Raw genomic sequence first — 21,133 nt, forward strand, 5'->3', positions numbered from 1 at the left:
TAGCAGACCATTACACGGGGAAACCTTTTGAATACAAGCGCACTGATCCACACAGGTGTGCACATGGGTGTTCACTGTTCATAGACATAAACTACACCTTTATTGGCTGCTATTTCCAAGCACATTGTGCGCTGTCGGTCCTGCTTGCTACACAACAACATTCAATATTTAGTATTTACTGCTGTTTACACTTAGCTAGATTAACGTGACGGTGTTGTGTTTAGTATGTTGCTCTGTTTTTTTGCTTGTTTTCTCTTCTTTTTCTCTCAACAGGTGATCCAGGAGATTTTTTTTCTCTTTTTTCTCTTTTTAAGTGCCCTTCCTCACTGTCCCTCTTCCCTTCTTTTTTTTCTTTTCCTTCATCTTTCTTTCTCCCTTTTCTATCCCTCAGTCATGTCTGTCCTGTCTGTAACAACTAAAGATAAAATAAAATAAATAATAACAACAAAGGTCGATCAAATGGACCAATACGGCAAGGCCGTGATGATCCATTTGGCAAAGTAAATCCGTTGGGTATCCTTGTTGGTCTTCAGACAACAATTCTGACGGTGTCACGGGGTCCCCTTCCAGACCTCTCCCGGACAAACACAGGCGTAGTCGGTAAGGTATTAGTGTGGATACTTTATTTGAAACGGCCTCCCCAGTGCATAAAAAGATGGTTGCAAAGACATAAAACTGAGAGCCACGCTACACAGCCTGTATGTTACAACACACACCCCCCTTCATATCCGGCTCGCCGTCTCTTATATCCCGTAACCCCTCCCCCTTGGCGTCACCACCAATTCTTTATTCTAACTTTAATCCCCGTCTCCCTCCCCCAGAATTTCTTTTTCATTATACACTCACAAAACATATACATTGATACAGGCTCTCAACTATTTCCCGGAAGTCTACCCGACTTCATATACACATTAACGGCCCACGTAATGAGGCCATTCTCATGACGGTCCAGACACACGTGAACTCATTATTTAAACCCCACACCCCCATACCATCGGCTTGCGTCACCCTGCACGATTGGCGATCCCCCGCACGTCCCCCCGACCGACGCCCTTAACAAGTAAGTGGGAACCAAAATCTAGCCTCCCCCGATGCGGCTCACAACTTGCTCCTCACCCCTTTTATTCCTCTACTCGGTCGTCAGAAAGATACGCCGCCCCGGGTGCCAAATCGAACTAATGGTGGTGATCTAATGGTGGCGGTGCCATACTCAGCGGACTCTGCCTTGAGACGGGTCACTCCGTCACATCATCCCCTTCCCCCCGGAGGTTGGCGATGTGCGGCAACCTAGAGAGGTAATCCGCCACCACATTGAGTGTACCTGGTCTGTGCCGGATGGCGAACCTGAAAGGTTGCAGTGAGAGGTACCAGCGTGTAAGTCGGCTATTATGATCCTTCATGGACTGGATCCAGGTAAGCGCCCGATGATCAGTCTCCAACACAAACTCTCTTCCCAGTAAGTAATACCGGAGTTTCTCCAGCGCCCACTTAATCGCCAGAGCCTCCTTCTCCACCGTCGAGTAATTGGTCTCCCGCGGCAGCAGCTTGCGGCTCAGATATAGGATCGGGTGCTCCTCGCCCGGGTCCCCTTGAACCAACACGGCTCCCAGGCCGCTCTTGGAGGCATCCACCTGGACCAAAAACTGCTTCTTAAAGTCCGGACTCCAGAGCACGGGGGTCGAACACAGGCAAGTTTTCAGTCCCTGGAACGCCTGTTCACATGCTGCGGTCCATATGACCGGATTTCGTTGGTTCTTCCCCAGTAATGTCGTCAGCGGCGCCGCCATTGTTGCAAACTGGGGCACAAACCTTCGGTACCAACCAACCAGTCCCAGGAAAGCCCGCACCTCCTTCTTGGTGCGAGGCCGAGGACAATTCTGGATAGCTTCCACCTTATCCAGCTGCGGTCGCACCTCTCCTCGTCCCACCTGGTAGCCCAAGTAGCGAGTCTCCTGCCGCGCCCATTCACACTTCGAGGGGTTCAGAGTCAGCCCGGCCTTATGAATTCTTCCCAAGACCTCCGACAAATGCTGCATATGCTCCTCCCACGTGTGGCTGAAGATGACGACATCATCCAGGTAGGCGGCGCTATAACCGTCACAGCCCTGTAACAACTTGTCCATCAGCCTTTGGAAGGTAGCCGGTGCCCCATGTAGGCCAAAGGGCATCACGGTAAACTGGAAGAGCCCGGCAGGGGTCCTGAAAGCAGTGTACGGCCTCGACGTCTCCTCCAGTGGCACCTGCCAGTAGCCTTTGCACAAGTCCAAAGTGGTGATATACTGGGCAGCCCCAATCTTCTCCAGTAAATCCTCAATTCGCGGCATGGGGTACGCATCAAACTCGGAGATGGCATTTAGCTTTCGAAAGTCGATGCAGATGCGTAAAGAGCCATCCTTTTTGAAGATAATGACCACCGGGCTGCACCATTCGGAGCAGGACGGCTCGATCACTCCAAGCTCCAGCATCTTCTCCACCTCCTGTCGCAGCTTCTCCACCAAGTGTTGCGGAACCCGATAGGGCCGTTGCCGGATGGGCTGTCCCTCTTTTAGCCGGATCACGTGTTCAACCAAGGTAGTCCGACCTGGGTTAACGGAACACAGCGAAGGCGTCTCCTGCAGAATTTTCAGTAGCTCCGCAGCCTGCTGTGAGGTCAGATGAGTCAATACCGGAGACCTTGGATTCGTAGCCTGCTCAGGTTCACTCTGTCCTCCTCCTTGCACCACCCTGGCCATCAGTGCCTCCCTCGGAGCCGGACGGGGCTGCTCCACCCATTCCTTCAGGAGGTTCACATGGTAGGTTTGTTTCGGTTTCTTTTTTCCCGGATGATGGATCTCATACGTCACTGGTCCCATTCGGCGAAGCACGATATAGGGCCCTTGCCATTTCGCCAGCAGTTTACTGTTGGAAGAAGGGAGAAGTAACAGCACCTTTTGTCCGGGCTGAAACTCACGTTGCCGGGCCTGTTGGTCATACCAGATCTTCTGGCTTCGTTGAGCATCCCGCAGATTGGCTTCGGCCTCGGCCTGGTACCGCTCCAACCGCTCTCTCATCTCCAGCACAAACTGCACCACCCCTTTCTCATTTGGAGCCACGGTCGAAGACTCCCACCCCTTTCGAACGAGATCAAGCGGCCCCTGTACCTCCCACCCATACAGTAACTCAAAGGGGGAGAACCCCGTGGACGCCTGTGGAACCTCTCTATACGCGAACAAAAGAAAGGGTAACCACTGGTCCCAATCTTTTCCCGTGTCTGACACAAACTTCTGTAACATCCGTTTGAGAGTCTGATTAAACCTCTCCACCAACCCATCTGTCTGTGGATGGTACGGTGACGTCTTGATGGCCGAAACGCCTAACTGAGTGTGGAAGAGCTGCATTAACTTCGACGTAAAGTTAGTCCCTTGGTCGGTCAAAATCTCATCAGGTATCCCCACCCGAGAAAACAACTGTATCAGTGCGCGCAGAACATTAGGGGCTGTGATCGCTCGCAACGGAAACGCCTCTGGGAAACGGGTCGCGTAATCACACACCACCAATATGTACTGATAACCCCGACCACTTTTTACTAACGGACCCACAATGTCCATAGCTACCCTACAGAAGGGGATAGAGATGACCGGCAAGGGTTGTAGCAGAGCCCGATCCGATTTGCGCGCTGGGCAAGTTTTCTGACACACAGGGCATGCACGACAGTACTTCTGTACATCCGTATACATTGACGGCCAAAAGAAACGCGTACTAACCCGTAAATAGGTTTTTTGGCGACCCAAATGGCCTGCCCAGGGGAGGGTATGAGCTAAATGCAGAATGAGAGGTCTACAACTAGCAGGGATCACAAGCCGCTGGTGGTCCCCATCAACTGCATACAACACATTTTTCTCAACCACAAACTTCTCTTTTCCTCCCCATTTCCCTGTTCCCCCTTCAGGCACATTAGCAAACAACACTTCCAACGTCTCATCCTCCCTTTGCAACACAGAAATATTTTCAGGTACATCCCATTTCATGTTCTTATTGCCCGGTCCCTGGGACCATAGCTGCTTCTCAAAGCGGCGTTGGCGACGAGATTTTCTCGGCCCTTTCGTGCCACCCTCGCACAGACTACTGTCCAAGTCTGGCAGGGGTTGGCATCCCGCCTTCGCCTGGGCCCTAGTGACCACTGGGCCTAACACCTTCATTTGAACATTCCCCGATTCCCTCCCTTTTGTCTCTGTGTCCCGCTCTTCTTTTTCTTGCAACAAATCCATAAGCACAGGCACATCCATCCCCAGAATAACCTCTACCGGCAAATTCTGTACCACCCCAACAGACAATAAATATGGCTGGTCATTAATAGTCACTGTTATTTCCACCTTTGGGTAGGGATGTTTGTCACCATGCACACATAACACTTCTTCTTGTCGACTATAGTCCACACAGTTCACTGGTACCAAGCTTTGCTTAATTAATGACATAAAACTACCAGTGTCCAGCAAAGCAGTAACCTGCTGCCCATTTACCCTTACAGTTTTATAGCGTTGCCCCTCAGCTGGCTGGACCTTTGTTGGTTCCGCCTCCAGCCGAGGTGCATAGCAGGCCCCAGTGACTTTGGCCTTCCGGATGGGGCACACCGAGGCTTTATGGCCTGGCTGCTGGCAGTAATAACAAAGAAAGTCCTTACCCGCTCCTCGTAGAGTGGATACCTTGGGGGCCCCGGATGGCTCGGGGTTACTCTCCCGCTTCGGCAGACCCGCGGATTGCGGGGACGATCGCTGTGGCGTCCCAGCTGAGCGGACCGGGGCCGCTCCTCTCCGCGCATTGAAATACTGCGTCACCAACTTGGCTGCGGCCAGTCCGTCCGCGGGCTCATGCTCCCTCACCCAGGTCCTCACCTCCCCTGGAAGAACTCGAATTAGCTGCTCCAAAATAATCGCTTCTCCCATCTCGTCCTTCGTATGCTGCTCTGGTCGAAGCCAGCGCCGGTACAGTCCTTTCAGCCGGTAGTACGTCTCGGTGGGGCTCTCCCCAGGTGGAATAATATTAGAGCGAAACCGCTGCCGATACGTCTCCGGGGAAATGTCAAATTTAACTAACAAGGCAGCTTTTAAATCCTCATAACAGTGGGCTCTTTCTTCATCCATTGCGGTATAGGCCTCCAACGCCTTCCCCGCTAGCAACGGAACTAGCCGACAGGCCCATTCATTCTCCGGCCATCTCCAGGTTCTGGCCACTCGCTCAAAGCGCAACAAATAGTTCTCAATATCTTCCCCCATCTGGTACGGTGGAATCTTTGGCCCCTCCGATCGCCTCCACTCTCCGCCCGTCTGGTCGAGGCTGCTTGTCGTTGCCAGGGACTGGCGAGCCGGTTCCTCCAGTAACGACGGCCGGGATTCTCGCTGCCGGGCCGGGGTAGGCAGCACCATCCTGGGGCTACTCGCTGTTACCGTGCTCGGTGTAGCCGTAGCGGCCGTAGTGCTAGCTCCCGCTAACACTTGCCCTGAGCTCTGCTGACTAGCTGCATCCGCCGGCAACAGCGCATTAGGAGAGGGAACGGTCCTCAGCCCCCTGAGTTCTGCCAATAACACCGTCTCTCTCCTTTGCTGTCCCGCCAGGAAGTCCCTCATCATCGCAATCAGTTCTCCATCACGTGCTGCGGTCGAGGTTGTAGGCAACTCCGGACCAATCCTGCCGGAAATCTCCTCCTCCTCTGCTGAAGAAGATGACGCCGGCACTGTGTCCCACGCCAGCTCCTCTGCTGTCTTCTCCCCCGGAAGCTCATGCTGCTGGGACCGCAGCCCTGTGCGCTTCGCTGGGAGGCGCGTTTTCCTCTTCCGACTAGCCATCCCACTTCTGACACCATATGTCACGGGGTCCCCTTCCAGACCTCTCCCGGACAAACACAGGCGTAGTCGGTAAGGTATTAGTGTGGATACTTTATTTGAAACGGCCTCCCCAGTGCATAAAAAGATGGTTGCAAAGACATAAAACTGAGAGCCACGCTACACAGCCTGTATGTTACAACACACACCCCCCTTCATATCCGGCTCGCCGTCTCTTATATCCCGTAACCCCTCCCCCTTGGCGTCACCACCAATTCTTTATTCTAACTTTAATCCCCGTCTCCCTCCCCCAGAATTTCTTTTTCATTATACACTCACAAAACATATACATTGATACAGGCTCTCAACTATTTCCCGGAAGTCTACCCGACTTCATATACACATTAACGGCCCACGTAATGAGGCCATTCTCATGACGGTCCAGACACACGTGAACTCATTATTTAAACCCCACACCCCCATACCATCGGCTTGCGTCACCCTGCACGATTGGCGATCCCCCGCACGTCCCCCCGACCGACGCCCTTAACAAGTAAGTGGGAACCAAAATCTAGCCACCCCCGATGCGGCTCACAACTTGCTCCTCACCCCTTTTATTCCTCTACTCGGTCGTCAGAAAGATACGCCGCCCCGGGTGCCAAATCGAACTAATGGTGGTGATCTAATGGTGGCGGTGCCATACTCAGCGGACTCTGCCTTGAGACGGGTCACTCCGTCACAGACGGCTAAAGAACCAAATGGGACAGGCAAAAAAAAAAAAAAAGGAGACTTAGGTTAAACAGGAGAACTATGCCTTTTTATAACGCCAAAATTCAAATTTACATGCTATGTTTTGCTGTACCTAAGCCACAGGAAAACTGTGTAGTCTAAATGTTCACCAAACAAAATTCAGTAATAATGTGTTTCAAACAGTGTCAACCTAAACAGAAACTCCACCATACAGTGAAATTACATTTTTCTTATAAAAGAAAACCAAAACATGTCATCTGCCTCCAACACCCCTGCTAGCCCTCCTTTCTCAGCTTCCCTCATCCATAACGTGTCTCGTCTTCATCATTTCTTCGGGTTTGAGCCTGCGCTGGAATGGTAGCGCTGGGCAGGATGCCTGCTGTGTTTGCTTCAGATTACTCCTCACCCCCCACCCGACCCTGTGGCTTGTCACGTGTTCTATAATGTTGTGCTGTCGACATTTATGTGCTTTTTTCTGCAGAGGAGCTTTTTTGTTTCCCGTTCTCATGCTTTCCTCCCAGGAGCCCAGCATGAGTAGAGGTCTCCTTTTTTCCTCTTGTACTTTCCCATTGTAGTGTATATTTCAGTGTTTTTTTTTCTGTAATGCTCTCCGACCTGTATCCCCATGTGATGTCTGTGTTGTGTGTGTAAGGTGGGGGGGGGGGGGGGGGGTCCTATTTCACTGCAGGGCAACCTGCACGTGGCGACTAAAGCATTGATTGATTGATTGATTGATTGATTGATTTTGATGGCTGGCTATTAAACAGCATGACAGTTGCTGCACATCTGCATGTCACTTTGCAACCCACATAAACCCCAAAATTCACCTTTTATGCTGTTTCTGACACCCAATGAACATCTTATCTTCTTCAACACTTTAATCTGTAGCTTGGCCTCCAGTCTTTTTGTCAGAGCCGCCATCTTTAAACCATACCTCATAGCAGGTGTCACAGCTTGGTCTTGTAAACCTTTCCTTTCACTCTTACACTTGATGATCACGTTTGAATTGCCAAAGATTTTATGCTGTTTCTGATCATCATTTATCCCAGTCTGGGGATATCTAGCTTGTGAATCTCCAATTCCATGCTTAACAGCTGGTGTGTGGTGTTTGTGCTCTTATGCTGTGCTTGGTTTGTGCTGGGTTGATGGATTTATTTGTTTAATAGCCCTAAACCCCTTCTCAGGTTGACAGAAAACAACAATTGCTTCTTTAAGATCACTGCAGATGTCTTCATGTAAACTTTATATTTCACATGGCATAGGAGACTGACTCCACTGAGTCATAGTGGTTAGTGTTACAAAAAAAGATCATCTGCATTAAAGTAGAGCCTTTTACAACATAAATCACACACTGTAAAGCTCTATTTTCCAGACTTATACTGCACACAACATCTGTGGAGAGACCCGAAGACGACAGTTCACAGATGCTTCCCATCCAGTCTGACAGAGCTCAGGGGATCTGCCAGGAAGAATCAGATAAACTGCCCAAATCCAGGTGTGCAAAGCGTATAGAGACTTTCTAGAGTAAGGACTGAATTAATGGCCTGAATATCTCTGGAAATGAGAAACTTCAGCTTTTGATTTTTTTTATATATATCTGTATTTGCACCCACATTTAAAAACATGCATTTATAACCTCTGTCATTATTGTAGATTTATGATAAACATGTAAAAAACGGCAAGAACACAACATAACATGCAAAAATTGAAGGGAATAGTGTACATTTCACAACTAGGTCATTTTCATGCTGTTTCATCATGTTGCATTTGATTTCATCACGTTGTAAATTATTTCACTTATTTTAGCCTACTCTATACAGATAGTTGATTTCCCTCAGATGTGTACAGTAAATATATAAAAGTAGTAACTTTTGTATATCTGAACTCAGATGAAGCACATATGAACACTCACCATTATTTATGGATTTTTGGCGTGCCTGGTTTCCATGGGGACTTAAATATTTTGGGACAGAGTCGAGCACAGGCGTTACTCAGGCCATATGGGGTGTAGTTGTGTTACAAGGTGCCTACTACTCAGATTTAGAATTTACATAATACTGTTCCTCAAGCCAAGAGCAAATACAATTAATCAAATCAAATCAAAACTCAGAGGCTGCACAGATTTTTTCCACCTGAAATATCAATCACTACTTCTGAACACACCAATGTAAATGTTTTTTGGAGGTTTTAGCTTTTTAACTTTAAAGAAAAGCAGGATGTAAAACCATGCATAAAAACAGCTTATCTTAAGATTTCCTCATTTATCTGAACTGAATTTACAAGAACATAAATCATATTTTTGTAAAAGCTGAAACCAGCAAATATTTCATTTTTTCAGTTTTCTGTAATAAGTTATCATATATACATTTTTTTAACCTTCTAACAAATTAAAACAAAGAAATTAAATATCAATTTGCATATATGAGTTTTAATTTGTATCACATTTGCAACATCCAGCATTTTTGTGGAATTTTTGCTTAAAAAATTTTTGTGCAAGTTTTTGATGAAAAGAAAATCCCACTGATGATGTAGAAGTCTAACAAGCTAACAAAACTCATGTATCAAATCTTATAGGACCAAGATAAGCATGGGGCATAATTATTTTATTACTATATGAAGAAATTAGTCATTTTTAAAGGATTTGAAAAAGCTTTTTAACTACAACTACCAACATTTGTTGTCTTACATGCTACAAGTTAGCATTCCTGGGCAATTTTACAAGCTGAAAATGTGATAATATAGGAAGTTATCTGAAATGTCATTCTAATTAGGGCTAATTAGACTCATTTCAATGATTAATGCATTCAAATGATTTTTTTTAGTGTTTAAACTGTGTTCAGTGTGAAAATCAGCATGTAACCCTTTTGCTGTGAAAATCACTCCTCTGAAAGTCTCTTTTCACAGACACAAAGATCAGAGAGACGTCACTGTCTGGGAGGCAGGACCACCTCTTCACTCTCATTTCTGTCACATGTCAGATTGTACCTTCAAACTGTGTCGCTCTGAGGCAAAGGAGTGAAATCTGAATACTGAGCTGCATAATCGCTACACCATCCAGTAGCACCATATTACGATTATATACTTCAGTAAGCATCCTTTTCCCTTTAGTAATCATTCATTTTTAAGCAGTTTGCATAAACTTAGAGAGACTTTTGTCACAACACATAATTCAGAGAAGATAATAACTGGCACACAGCAACATGCGCAGGAGAAAACATGCAAAGGGGGACATTTATGAAAATGATGACAGTACTGTCTAAACCCAACCAGCCCAAGGTGAACAATGTGGTTTTTTATGGGTGGCAGATCACTTTAAACAGTCCCAGAAGACTTTGTACTGTAACACTGTGTTGTGAGCTAAATGAACAGGGACTTAATTTGTCCCAGATCCTGCTAGCAAACTAAATGCCAGTCGTGAGTTTAGCTTGTTAGCATGCTAACATATTTTAATTAAGGACCAGTGAAAAAGCCTAGACCAACACTTTGTAACCACCAGTTGCTAAAGAAAACCTTGTAATTGCTGGGATTGTGAGCAGTTGTGGACTGTAAAGCATGCAACATACGGTGGAAATTAAGCTTTTTGCCTTTTGAGAGAGATGTTTTTTAACATTAGGGCACAATTTAGCTTAAGGTTTCTACTTAGTGGTTTGTTAGTGAATGTTTTCAGACAAACCGATGTCTAAGGGTGACCAAGGCAATCCGCTAACTACCAAAGCAATCACAAGAGGTTTTTGGTGCACTAGCTTTGCAACCTCAAGCAGGTACTCACCAACCAGCAGGGAAAACACATTTTTCCCCTAGTGACAGGAGGTTGCCAGGGAGTCACTGACCAATCTCTAGGCTTGTGTGATTGAGGCTTTAGTGGTAAAGACTGAGTATTGCCAAAGTCAGTAGGATTAATTATCTGAGGACTGTGAATTATAATAAAATAAAGATGTTCCGTCCATCTTTGTACAGGATTATCTTTCTCCTCATCCCACATACTGAGACTATGTCCCATGTTTTGTCTGGCTGCAGTTTACATGTACATGTAAATGTATGCGTAATGTGGTATTTTTTTTAATGAAGACAAACAAAACTCACTAACCTTTTACAACCTGGCCTCTGGACACTGTTGGAGGAATCAGGCCATTGTTTGGATGAGGTTAATGCTATAGTGCTAATGTATTATTTTATTGATGTATTTCTGTTTATTGCCTTCCTCAGGGTCGATTTGTTGTTGCGTTGTTGCTCTTCCATGGTGAGTGCATTTCAGAATTAGAAAATGGTGAAGAAACAGTAAATGGTTCTCTTTCACAACTTTAGCAATGTCCAAGTTGCACAAAGGAGCATAGAGCCTAAAGATGTTAACGCATCTCACACTTCTGTTTAATCAGTTTTCTGTTTGACATTTATTCAGCTGTGTGAAAACAATAACTTTAATCTCAGCCAAACCGATTTACTCAGGAACAAATAAAACACTGAAAAAAGCCAAACAATAAAATTTTTAAGTTACCTAAGCAATGTGCCGGGGGTCCAGCGTTCTCGCCAGCTCTAGTGAGCCTCAACCTCCCAGTCAGCTATCAGGCTGGTGGGTAACAGACGTCTGGGATAGGTTGGGCCACGAAGGATACGCCCGACCCATCCTTCAAATGAAGGACCCATTTGTCAGCCACATGTGGAGCAGCCTTTGAATTGGGACAGCTTTCGTCGCCTGGCTGTGACGTAATCGGCCTTCAAATGCGGCCTCCAAGGATGCAGCCTATGAATTGGCACATACCTATTCTCTCCTGTAGTCTAATAGTCTAATATGGAGTGCAGTAGTGATGATGCATGGTGTCCAGTAACTTGGTCTGAATAGTTACTTGCTGCAGTTAAAGGACTTACATGCAGAATTGCTGCATAACCTCACTCACTCATTCACTCTTTGCCTTGTGTCATACCTGTTGTCATTTTCTTCACTGGAAGCTCCTGGGGTCCAAAATCTGTGTTTCATGATGTCATTTTTTCAGCACATATTGTGTTCATGAGATTTTCACTGCATAATCACTGTACAGAGGATATTTTTTAATCTCTTATATCATTTTTATCTTTTTTTAAAATTTCGTCATTCTATTTAATGACAGCTAAGAGTATCAATTAAATTGACTTGGCCATTTTTAAATCGGATTTCTCATAAGAAAATAAACTAACATTATGTGTTTCATGCAGAGAGTAGCAATTGGATCAGAGTCGGAGCCAAGTGTTGCCTGTAATGGGGATGTGTGTATATAATAGTATTATGTTTAAGTTGGGATACGATGCTTTTATGTGAAAAGGCAGCTTTCAAATCTTTCTGATGAAGTAATGAAATCTTTTATATTCAGGCGCTGACATTTCCTCTTAACTGGGACTCAAATAAAAAGTTTCACACAGCAGCTTTAACATTAAAATTAGTGTCTTTCAAAGACAAACAAAACACTCATCTGAGCCCAAACCCAATTTTCTGCATTTGCTCTAAGTCTCCAGTATATAAGTGACTGCGTGTGACTTGTGTTTCCAACACTTACTGAAGCGCTGCCATAATGCTCTGCTCAGGGCTGTGAGTGACACTGAGGAGAACTTCACTTGCTCCTCAAATTCCAGATTAAGGTTGAAAATTCAATCAGACTGTAAGCAAAGCAATAAAACTGAAAATGATAGTAGATTAGTGCAGAAGTAATATACTGCGATAACCTAAAATGTGTTCCAAGGCAACCTTATTCCCCAGAAATCACGTTCATATATTACCGAGTTGTTTTCACAGCTATGATGTGGTGCTAATCTAATGACCGACTGGATTCTGTTCACGTCTGAGTTTAGGTTTGGAGGCAACGAGAGCACGATCGAGGTTTTTGTTTAATGCAAAATAGACGTGGATGTTTTTGACAGAAAACCATAACCGAATGCCGCCGCTACCTAAACTCTAAAAAATGCATGTTGTAATCCAACACAACAAAATCTCCAGTGTTAAATTAACACTGGAGAGTGTCTATATGGGTCCACACCTCTGAGTGTTAAATTAACACTTTTGACGGCGTTATATGTTTAAAAGTAACCTAGTCAGTTTTGAAGATTAACAAAGACTAACACTGAGCAGTGCTGATTTTCTAACACTGGAAAATAACTCAAAATGTTAGAAATATTCCAGTGTTAGAACATCAGCACTGCTCAGTGTTAGTCTTTGTTAATCTTCAAAACTGACTAGGTTACTTTTAAACATATAACGCCGTCAAAAGTGTTAATTTAACACTCAACAGTGTTGTATTTAACACTCAGAGGTGTGGACCCATATAGACACTCTCTAGTGTTAATTTAACACTGGAGATTTTGCTGTGAAGAATGGATAGCTCAACAAACGGGTGATTTTACATCAAAAAGATTACATCTTTTCTCCGATGTTTCAGAAAATCATTATATTAAATTTTGAGCCTTGAACCAATCCAACAAGCTATGATGCTTTTTACTCATACCTGTAAAAAATGTTGATTTTGATCAAAAGAACAAAGAAAAATGTGGGGGGAAAAAACAAAAAGGTGCCCGACTGTAAAGAATTACTTTTAACAGTGAAGGAACTACTCATCCCACAATGCACTACAAATTCCATATTCCGTACACATTGGTGTTTCAGGTTAGGATTGCAGCTTGAATAGTTCTACCCACTACTGCAGTAGAGTAGCTCTACCCACTAGACTTTTGAAGCCTGTAGCTCACAATCAAAATCCCCATGAAGAAAAAGAATTGGATTTTTTACTGTTGAGGCCTATAGGGCTTTTTATACACTTAGATGGCTTCGATGTGGTGCCCAGTTACGGAGATATCAGCTGCAGAAATATCTGCCGCCTCTTGAATATAATGGTACAATGCTGTGTGGTGCACAAAGAACCAAAAGGTATACATTTGAAAAACTCATCAGTGATGTCTCTTTCTTGAAATCACCATCTTATCTCAGACTGTATGAGGTAAGTACCACCAAGCTCCATTATTTTCAAGAGAACAAAAAAAAGAGAAACAAAAAAGATCCACTGCACTCTATCCACAGACAACATGTATATAAGCTGTGTCACTCAAAGTGACAAATCACAAAGGGTCATTCAGAATCACAAAGATTTAAAAAAAATAGTCCACGCTCCACTCACTGTGAAGAAAAACACAATAAAAAGGACGTCAAACCGGCTTCTCCTGTGAGAGCAGTACCGATAAACCACAAGGCGCAATTCCTAATGTGGATCTCACGTTTTCTTGACCAGAAAACCTCACTCGTGGGATACATACTGCCGCACTTTGCAATCCACTGCTTCGTACATTAGTTCATAATAGTGTCTCAGGAGGAAATCGCGGGCTAAACTAAAAGCACATGAGGGTATGCAGGAGAGAGTAAATTACAGCACTTTAGCGCATAATAATTCTTGGAATGTACTGAACATCAGAGCCTAATAGCTGAAAATAACAATGCATTCGTCTCTGAGGGTCAATTTTTCTTTAATGACACTTGCCTTTTTTATTGTGTATGGAACCATCAAAGCAGCAGCTCCTGTGTAATCGTTCAGGCCTCTCGGGCTTTCACACGGCACTCAGTTTCTTATCTGCACATGCGCATTAGCATGACAGATGGAAAAACGCAGCCCTGTTGTGTTATAGCATCAAAACTGATGCTATAAAAGAGTTGTGGGGTTTTTTTTAATAGTTTTTATGTGAACACAAAGAGCTTCTCATAAATTAACAGCTTAAATCATGTGTTTTTGTTTTGTTTGTCTTTTTTTAAGATTTGCATTTCATCAGAGTCTAATTTAAGTCAAATGGTGGTGTTAAGCTTTAAATTACATACCAGTGCACACATTTTAGTTTTTATTTATATATATTTTTAATTAGCAATGCATACAGGTAGCCAAACTAGTCACAGCATACTAAAACGTCATTAGTGGTAATCAAAGCTTTGGTAACAGCTCAAACAGTGACAAAGGACAGCATCCAAGGTTAAGGTTAACTTCCTGAAAGATGATGAAAAGAAGCCTAATGAATACTGGTAACACATTCTGTCTTCAAGTGAAGCCACAGTACATTTCTCTGGCTCATATGGGATCCAGTATGTTCGTGTGAACCTTGAGCTCTTCCTAATCTAAGATGGCGCCTGTGTGTGCGCTGCTTGCTGTCAGCTGTTACCTCTTTTGTTTTTGCTAGCTTTGTTTACATCTGTTTTCTTCAAAAAATCTCTCTACTCTTCTGGTTTATGACTTCCAATCGCTACTAAATATCTGAGCTACTGTTGGAGAGCAGTCCTGACTGGCCCCATGATGTGAGGAATTTTGTATCCCACGTGTGTTAGAGACCGTACCACTGTTCTACAGCGGCGGTCCACATTGCCATCCCTCCAGGAAGAAATGCCACAGAAGGCGAGGGAAACGGGGCGGTGTATTGGTAAAGATCAATTCAAATGCTACATAAATAAATTTGACTTTAACTTTGACTTTATCAGGGCTACCACAGTGAAGTATGAAGCTGGGACTTTTGATGATATGGGGCTAAATGAGTACAAATAGTGCTGGGAGGATCATACTTAAATATGGCACCATCAGTGCCTATGGGCATACCAAAATACTCCAAGCCTCCAGAAGTCTGGCATGAAAGGAAAATTCCATCATCACAATAATCCAAAGCACACTGCCAAAATCACACAGGAGTCTCTGAAGAAGAAAAAAATGGAAACTATGACCTGGTCACCTGACTCAAATCCAACAGAACACCTCTGGGGTGTTTTAAAGGGAAAGATGGCACATTTCCTCCAGCAAGGAGGCTTTTAAAAAAAAGGTCTCTCTGCAGTCTCTACAGAAATTTAGCTTCCTTCATGCCGAGTAGGTTTGTGTCACCTTTCAAAAATAAATCTGGACCCTGGCAGTCCACATTTATGTTTGCATTGAGGTCATAATGTGAGGACTTTATTGTTAAAAATAGTAAAATAATGAATCTAACATAGAAATATATGCACAGGTCAGTGGATTCAGAGCATATCAACACAAAAATAAAGGCATGGGAGTTTATGTGGGCGCTTGCCTGTATGTCAGAGATTACAGTGTCAAGGACCTTTGGTCTGATGAGTAGAGCTACACTGTGCACAACCTCCTGAGTGCACACATGCATGCTCTTCACAGAGATAGCAATGTAATATGCACTTCCCATACAAAGATAAGAGAAGCAGAAACGAATAAATCCCTGCCTCACCCAGAAACATGCAAACACCACACGTCTCTGAGTGAAGCCGTATAGACACCAAAATTTGACCTGAGTTTGAAGACAAAATGAGCTAAACATCTGATTTAATCAATTTGTGGCACGAAAATCTTTCCTCCAGCAAGCACAAAGCCGAACGAGGAGCTTGTGCCTTAAAGCTCAGTCGTGACTCTCCGTGAGAAGCAAAAACACTTTGATTTCGCTCAGCTGGAGAACATGCACATCTGCTAATGTTCTTTTCAAATTCAAACCTGAAACCACAGCAGCCTTTAAAAATGGCATGTGGACAAGCCCGGGGCGGAATTGACAAATCCCCCCAGCAGCATCATTTAGGTCTGCTGTTAGAAGGCATGAGGGACAAGTGGTGCACAATGTGAGGAGTGGATGCCTGTTGCCTTTGAGCCTGTGGCGATGCATTAAATATGTAAAGTCATTTGGCCTAACATCACTCTAGAGTGCCAATACTGGTGCTGGAAGAGAAGAGGCTATAATAACTCATGCTCGCCAAAGCAGTAAAGCAGCCACTCCCTGGGCTGCGGGATGATTTGGACCTTACTGTGACTGCACATACATTACTGAAGTGGACTGTGAAATGAAAGCCAGTATGCAGACATAAGGCTTATGGTACCTCTTTTTCAGTCAGGTCCATTTCTGACTGGCTCAAACAACAGCCGCCCTACACTTTACGTTCTAGACTTCAACTCTGAAATGATGCATCGTTAAAAAAAATGCAAGTGTAAGTATTTCTCTTCCTCATTATTCTCTCTGCACAAATGCATTCCTTGGTTAATGAACAACTTCTGATCAGCGGCAAAACACAAAAACAATAGCATGTATTTTGTTTGATGTCAGGAAAATAAGAGTGGAACAGAGTGTCCCCGATACTCAGAAGCACATTCTTTGCAAACTGCAAGTTTTTCTCAGTCCTTCCCTCGTTGGTCTTTACTATTCCTCCTGTTCTTCACCGCCTTTCTGTGAAATATATTGCTCTTAGCACTTGAATATGTATCCGTCCTGACTCTTTTGGGTGAAAAATGGCTTTCATCTGGGATCTGAGCTAAAGCAAATTACCCTTCTGGTGGTATAGATCACTTTTAGGAAGGTAGGACTCAACGCAGAGAGAAAGAGAGAGAGGGAGGGAGAAAGGTAAAGCAGTTGAAATACTCTAGTTTGATAAATGGGAAAGATTTGGGAGGCATAAGCGAAAGTGAAAAAGAAATATTAATGAGCGAGAGCAACTTGAACTTACTGTGTTTCACCGAACAACAAACAACAGAGGGAGTCGGGTTTTTGGTAAATTGACTCCAAACATCAATCTGTCATGAGAAAATCTAATGTGATACCACCTGAGAGAAGAGAGAGACCCTATTTTTTTTTTTTTTTTTTTTTTACAACTTTATTTATAGTTTTCCAACAAAACAGCCCAGAATTTCTTACAAAAGTTGCAAACCCTACCCCCCACCCCCATCCAGGTGGCATCCCCACAACCAGGAAGCACAATACACACAACACAAAAAAAAAAAAAAAAAAAAAAAAAGGGGGAGAAACACTCAAACCAATCTGTGACAGTCATTATAGCACCAACAGCCGGACCCCGGCACATGGGAGAAGAAACAAAGAAGAAAAAGGGAATAAAGAAATCCCAACAGTCAAAGTACGGGCATTGAGGAGACTATGGACAGCAGTCCGAGAAGAGAGCAAGAGCATAAATTACCAACAAGTAAAGAACAATAAATCAGGCAAAAGACAAACTCTTGACATGAGTTATGAACCGTGACCAGGTTTTGTCATATTTACTCTCCAAGCCGCGCACGGTATACCTAATTTTTTCCAGAGCTAATCCCAACATCACCTCTCTAATCCAATGGACGTAGGAAGGAGGGTTCGACGCCTTCCAGCTCAGCAGTATCAGACGGCGGGCATGCAACGAGGCAAAGGCTATTGCGTTTTTGTGGAGGGGAGAGAGTCTCAGCTCTTCCCGAGGTACACCGAAGATAGCTATCAAAGAGTCAGGCCGCAGTGTTTCACCCGATATAGCTGACAGTGATTGAAAAATTGATGTCCAGAAACCATACAGGGAGGGACATGACCAAAACATGTGCCCCAAAGAAACAGGAGAGTAATCACATCTAGGACAATTCGGTGCAACATCAGGGTACAGTTTAGACAGTCTGTCATTAGAATAGTGGAGCCTGTGGACGACCTTAAATTGAATCAGGCCATGTCTAATACAGAGAGAAGACGTATGTATACGCTGTATGGCTTTCTTCCAGATGTCTTCTGATATGAGTTCTCCAACCTCCCCTTCCCACGCCGCCTTAGGTTTGTCCCATGTATGAGGGCAGCTTTCAAGAATCAATGCATAAATCTTCGATATTGCTCTTTTAGTGGGCTGACTCACATTAAGAACTAGATACAGTAGGTCCTTAGAGGGCAGAGACGGGTACCCTGGGAGAAATTTAGAGGCAAAACTCCGAGCCTGAAGGTATCTGAAGTAGTGAGACTTTGGTAAGTTATGGTCTTCACACAAATATTTAAATGAGACAAAGCCATCCTCAGTGAAGAGATCTTGAAAGAAAACCAGACCGTTTCTGTGCCAGACTGCAAATGAATGATCTATTTGAGATGGTGTAAAAAGATGGTTGAACATTATCGGAGAAAAGCTACAAGTATTTGTCAAGTTAAAATGTTTCCTGAATTGACCCCAGATCTTAATTGAATTTTGAACCACCAAATTGGAGTTCAGCCCAGATGCTTTGACATTCAGTGGGAGAGGGGCAGTTAAGATCGAAATCGGAGAGATTGGGAGTGTAGCTCTCAGTTCCATATCTGCCCAGACTGGGCCCTCCCCATCCGCAAACATGGTTATCCAATATGTCAGCTTGACAATGTTAGCAGCCCAATAATAGAATAAGAAATTAGGTAAGCCCAAACCACCATCAGCTTTAGCTCTCTCCAGGCTTGCTCTCCTTATGCGTGCAGGTTTTTTGTTCCATATGAACAAAGAGACAAAGCGATCCAGCTGGGCAAAATAGGATTTGGGGAGAAAGATGGGGATCATTTGGAATAAATAAAGAAACCTGGGCATTACAGTCATCTTCACCACATTTATCCGTCCTGCCAGCGAAAGTGGAAGTTTTGACCACCTACCCAGATCAGATTTAGTACTGTCCAGAATAGACCTGTAGTTATACTGGAAAATAGTCTTAATCGAGCCAGCTATTTCCAGTCCCAAATATGTGAATTTGTCATTTTCAATTTTAAAAGGCAAATCGTCATAAGTGGTCTGTTTTGCCAGATTGTTCAATGGAAACAGTAAAGATTTTGATAAGTTAACCTTATACCCCGATATGCTGCTGAACTCCCGCAGCCAGCGGAAAAGGTGGGGCATACTCCCAATTGGGTCTGATATCTGCAAAAGGAGATCATCAGCATAAAGCAGAGTTTTATGAGTTACCTCACCCCTGGATATACCTTTAATCCTCTCATCAGATCTGATAGCAATTGCCAGCGGTTCGATCGCAATGTCAAACAGGAAGGGTGACAGGCAACAGCCCTGCCTCGTCCCCCTGTAGAGCGAAAAATATTCCGAAATCAGACCATTTGTCCTGACTGCAGCCATAGGCGTTGAATATAGGACTTTAATCCATCTACAAAAAGTAGGTCCCATGCCGAATTTCTCCAGAACTGTGAAAAGGTAGGACCATTCGATTCTATCAAACGCCTTTTCAGCGTCAAGGCTCAGAATAACTTCCGGTTGTATTGTCGAATGGGGGGAGAATACCACATTAAACAGTCGTCTCACATTAAAAAATGACTGCCGTCCGGGAATGAAGCCCGTTTGGTCCTCATTAATAATGGTGGAAATAATAGGGTCCAACCGTAGTGCAAGAGTTTTGGTTAAAATCTTATAGTCACAGCACAAAAGACTTATTGGCCTGTATGAGCTACACTGTACAGGATCTTTATCTTTCTTTAGTAAGACTGAGATCGTGGCCTGGGTAAGCGTCTGCGGCAGATTGCCAGTAGCAAAAGATTCAGCATAAACTGATTCTAAAATAGGTGTGAGCTTCGAAGAGAATTCCTTGTAAAACTCCATGGGGAAACCGTCTGGACCTGGCGACCTTCCAGTCTGAGATAATTTAATAGCGTTCGTTATCTCTTCAATCGACAACGGCTGTTCCAAAGGCGACTGAGCGTCCGGAGAGAGCTTGGGAAGATCCAGCGAGTCAAGAAACGAGTAGATCTCGGATGAATTACTGCCCACCTCTGATTGATATAGGGTAGAGTAAAAATATTTGAACTGGTCATTAATGACTCGGGGGTCGTGAGATATCGAATCAGCACCTATTTCAATTCCCGAAATCACGCGCTCAGCTGACCGCTGTTTGAGCTGAAGTGCAAGGAGCCTCCCCGCTTTATCTCCATGCTCATAATATACCTGCCTGGATTTAAAAATATTTCTTTCGGCTCTCCATGTCATAAGCGTGTCAAATTCAGTTTGCAACAGTAATTTCTCCTTAAAAAGATCTGGCGTAGGTGAAAGAGCGTAACGCCTATCCATATCCGCAATCTTGTCAGCCAGTTCTTTAAGTTGTTTAGAGCGCTCCTTGTCTCTGTGTGCCACATAAGAAATAACTTGGCCCCTAATATAGGCTTTCATAGACTCCCACAAGACTCCCCTCGACACATCCTGGGTGTCATTAATTTCTAGAAAGAAGTCAATCTGATTGCTGAGAAACGTTTTAAAGCGTTCACATAAAAGTAATAGGGGGTCTAGCCGCCACGTTCGTTGGGGCGCTACATTACCTGGAAAAACCAGACCCATCTGCACAGGGCTATGATCTGACAATACTATACTGTGGTATTTGGTGCTGGAAATTAAGGGAAGTAGCTGGTTATCGACAATGAAGTAATCAATCCTGGAGTAACTATGATGTACAGGGGAAAAAAAGGAAAATTGCTTCGTAGATGGGTTTGTTGCACGCCAAGGGTCTGATAGGCCGTAAGAACGAAGTAGGGAATTAATAGCCACTGCTGCTGACGAGAGGGTGTTGCTCGACCTTACGCTTGATCGGTCCAGCTGGGGAGAAAGGACACAATTAAAGTCTCCACCTAGAATTAGTTTATAGGAGACAAGGTCTGGGAGAGTCGAAAAAAAATTAAGAAAGAACTGTGCGTTGTCCCAGTTAGGTCCATAAATATTAGCCAGTATTAGTGGTGTGTTAAACAGCTTGCCCACTACAACAACATATCTGCCATTAGGATCTGATATCACTTCAGAGTGTTCAAATGGAACCCCCTTCCTAATTAAGATTGCTGTTCCCCTGGCTTTGTAGTTAAAACGTGAATGATATATT

At 44.2% G+C, this 21,133-nt stretch overlaps 1 protein-coding gene across 1 annotated transcript in view; it reads right to left on the reverse strand.

The window, feature by feature from the left end:
- The window catches only part of LOC113024497 (protein ELFN1-like), a 138,600-nt gene that overhangs the window by 86,804 nt on the left and 30,663 nt on the right, over window positions 1-21,133 (reverse strand). The window lies entirely within an intron of this gene.

The sequence above is a fragment of the Astatotilapia calliptera genome, chromosome 6, assembly GCF_964374335.1.
Source record: "Astatotilapia calliptera chromosome 6, fAstCal68.1, whole genome shotgun sequence".
Taxonomy (NCBI): Eukaryota; Metazoa; Chordata; class Actinopteri; order Cichliformes; family Cichlidae; genus Astatotilapia; species Astatotilapia calliptera.